The following is a 4,170-nucleotide window of genomic DNA, read 5'->3' on the forward strand; positions in this document are numbered from 1 at the left end:
AGATTGTTCTGAGTTTTTTCTTGGAGAAAAGGTCACTGAATGCAAAAATTGCTGTAAAAGTTAAAGATTGTGGCTTTTGTGTGTTGAAATCTCACTGGGCCACAGAGTCTGTGAGTTATTCAGCTCCTACTGACATTTAAGTCACATTCTTTCAGAGCTGTTTTCCCGCTTTGAAAAATACTGTTTTCAAGAGCGCAAGGGTGCAAAGGGGTAGAGCTTTGGAAAGAGATAACGATCGCATTTCCAATATGTTTCTCCAGAGAACAGAAGAACTTTGGTACCTGTTGCATGTGCAAGACAGAGAGGTGTCAAAACTGAAACATGACCAGCCCATTTGACAAAGGGGGGAGCCACTCCAAGGGATCGGTTAGAAGAAAGAAAGGCCTGAGTCCCCCCACAGCAGATGGGAGCTTTATCGTCATCGCCGCGGGGAGGAAGGGGGCCAAAAGAAGAGACCAGAGACCACAAAAAAGGTTCAAGACATGGCTGGACTGTGACACATGTCCTACAGTGGAGGGGTATTTTGCTCACCTAAGCCTTTGGTGTGTCATCATGTTACCCTGCCCTGTCAGGAGCCTCCACCCTGTCCGCCTGCACCGTATTGTTCTGGACAACAGAATAAAGGAGAAAAGATAATGAAAAAAGACAGCCGGCTAGGCAGTGGGAGTGAGACACATTTTAGTCTATTGTTACTCCTGTATTTTTTTTTAACACTACTAAAGTGAGGGATAAATCTGATCAAAGCGTAGTATTTGATTGCTTTGTTGTATTCTGAGTTATGAATTATGGCTGTACTAGGATGACATGTAGGAGTTAAAAAGCTTCTAAAGATGTAGAGGCTTAATATCAGTAACCTCATATGGCAGAGCTCTTGAAAAGACACACCTGAGGATCATTCAGTGAACGTCGCAGCTGTGTCATATTTTTATTATCATTTGACGTGCAGACAGTGACAAATTTATTGGCAACCCCTGTTGAAAATAAGTAACCCCTAAGTGTCTGAATGCATGCACGATTACATAAAAGTAGAGATTATTAACGGGAATACAAGAGAAACATCAATATGATAGCAGGTATTTAGTATGGTAATTTGCAAAATTAAGCATAATGGGGCATAACTCTTCTCAAGAAGTGCAAAGTTAATCTAGGCTGCTTTCAGAGGTGAAGCCTTAGAACGAAGACAAAGCAGTTTCAGAGAAATTCAAGATTTAATTTGAGTTGAACTAATGAGTGTGGAAAAAAGTCCAATTTAAAAAAAAAAAATATTTGTTTTGATCAAAATCGTCATTGCCATATTTATTGCCCACCCGTCCACCATATTCTTAGCACTACACCACAGCACTTAATCTTTTAGCATTTCATGAAGTTGGGTTAGAGAGGGTTATTCTATCATTCCTCTTTGCACAATGTCTCTGCAAGTCTAGTGAAGTTGATTTAGTGTCTGGAGAATTGATTCTCTGTTGATTATGCCACATGTTTTTAATCATTATCAATGTTTAGCTTTCTGGTAATCCACCAGATTGTTATTATAATGTCTGGTATGTCAGAAAGTTGGCCACAATTTCTATGGCCATTGGTGGAGAAAAAAAATGCATTGCATAACTCATCTGCCACTGTACTTTACACTAGAGATTAGGTGCAAAACGTACGTTTATTTTGAAAACCATTCTAAGCATACCTGCATTTCTGCCTCTGTTAACTATTTTCAACTACGGTTATTTTCCTTGCTAATTAAATAAATGTAGATTTGTCTTTAATTTCTTGTAGAATTACAACTTTTTAAAGATATTTCAACAAATTTATCTACACTGTACGTCACCACATGGCTCATTCAAATACCCACAAACTCCTTGCGATTAGTTTTAACCCCAAAATAAACAACAACTAATTCCAGTTTCAACATGTTCATTTCTCTTTGCACTGATGTAAGGCAAAGCCTTACTGGCACTGCTGAGTTTCCATCTGCAGAATTAAGAGAAGATCAAACAGCAGAGGCAAAACATGAAGGCAGTTGATCATACAGGATGCAATATAAATAAAGCTAATCATAAGCATGATGGATGTAATCTTCAAAGTGAGGCATGTGCTTCGTCGTTGAGTCTCATGGTGTTTTGACTGAGCTATCTGTGACATAAACAAACTGTGTAATAAACACAGATATTAAACCAGGTCTTACAAACACAAAACTCTGGGAGCTCTGAAATGAGCAACACAGCCACCGAGACCTCCATGTAAATACAATTGTAACAGACACGACATGTCGATACACACACATACATGCCGTGTTTATACATCTGAGTGTCCCGGGACCTCGAGGTCTTTTACAGGAAGCGTGAAGAGAAGAGGTTTATGCAATCCCCCTGGAGGTGGTGCGGGATCAAGAACAGTCTACCTGCAGGTGGTAAAGCTAAGCTTTCAGGGGTGAGAGGTTGCAGACACTGGTGCGGTCACACACGTGTCAGAACACTATTTCACTATTTACAGCTGGAGAGGCCCACCTCAGACCACCTACAAGACCTCCTTCACTGCCGTGCCGTATACACACAGCTCTTTGCCTCAAGATCCACTAGGCGGGAGTGAAAATCCAAAAACAGCCTCTGTTCATCCAGACATCGTCTTGATGGTGTCAAACGTGTGCTGCGACTGTCACCGTGTGTCCGTGGTGCTCTGAACTCTGATTGTTTATGATGCAGAAAGAATTCAGAAATCGGGAGCCAATGGTTGTGGCGCTTCAGAAGCGGAGGTGGTCTCTTCGTCTAGCTCCAATGAAACCTGCGGCTGAGCCTTTAGGCTCCTCAGTTTCAGCTGAATGTTGAAAGTTGAGTTCAGTAGGGTGGCTAACATTATTGGCATGCGTATCGGCTTCGACCAATAAGAACTACATGCTAAATCTATTAGTCAAATATCTAAAATAGATCTGTATATGCAACACGAGAGCATCACCCCCTCATTGCATTGCTATGAATATCTTTTCATCCTTGATCTGGAAGCAGTGATCATACATGAATATGCTCCTCCAAATCCTGCTACCTCCCAGTCTGGAGAATATACATACTCTGAATTAGCCAGAGGCTGCAGCTGAATGCATGAGGGATGACATACAAACTATTGTTATGCCAATAAAATCAAAGGATGGCCAAATTTGGAATTGTTCACTTCGAGTACTAGCATTTACTGTATATCAGTACAATATACTTAATTTTACTGCATGTATAGTGCAAAATCCAGAATATATTACAGAAATAAATTCTTGAATCATATCTTTAACACTAGCATTCATATTAATGTTTTTCTTTATCTTATTCATTTTACTTTCATTTATTTTATTTATATATATTTTTATGTTGTAGCTGTAGTAGTAGCATATAACTCTAAAAAACGGCCTGTTTAACATTTTCTTTTTAGCCCTTCTACAATTCATGCCAAGCATTTAAATTTTTATCATTTTCCCCATTTATTTTTATTTATTCATTTGTTTGAAGTAATTTACTTTGGTTGTAATTACATTCCGAATTTAACTAATCATCAACATTTTGTGTGCATTTTTAAAAAGCTAAAAAAAACAAAAAGGTCAACAATTTACAATAGGCACCAAAGAACTACACTAAAGAAAACAGAAATAAAATAAGATGTCTCCCTCTGGTGGTTACATGCTAGTAGCAAAGGAAAGCTTGTTGAACCTTACACAAAATGTAAAGATTTTGTAGAGCTGATCAAGTGCACCCTAGGTCTATGTTTTAGACTATTTCAGTAAATATTTAATGTAATGGAGCATACATGCTATGGTTGATTTTGCTTTCCAGAACAAAAAAGAAAATTTTCAACCCAATATTGTAAAAATAATTATTAATATTTGCTGAGATAACACAAATTATATTTATTTATTTGAGGCGTATTTATATGTTTGCACTAAATCCTACATAAATAAGTGTAGAGACAAAGCTTCTAAGCTGAACTGGTATCAACACAGGATACGCTCCAACCATTTGTGCATTAATATTTTTAAGGTTGTGTCAGTACATCCATCTGCTTTCCAGTCCGTATTTAGGTTTAAGGTCAGTCCATTTCTTATTAGTGTCAAAAACAATAATCAATAACAATAATCCAATACTTTTTTCAGCAGTTTCAACAAGACAAATTGTTCAGCATGAAAGTTACTTTTAAGCTGTA

This window comes from Poecilia formosa, unplaced genomic scaffold (assembly GCF_000485575.1).
Source record: "Poecilia formosa unplaced genomic scaffold, Poecilia_formosa-5.1.2 Scaffold6, whole genome shotgun sequence".
NCBI classification, from domain to species: domain Eukaryota; kingdom Metazoa; phylum Chordata; class Actinopteri; order Cyprinodontiformes; family Poeciliidae; genus Poecilia; species Poecilia formosa.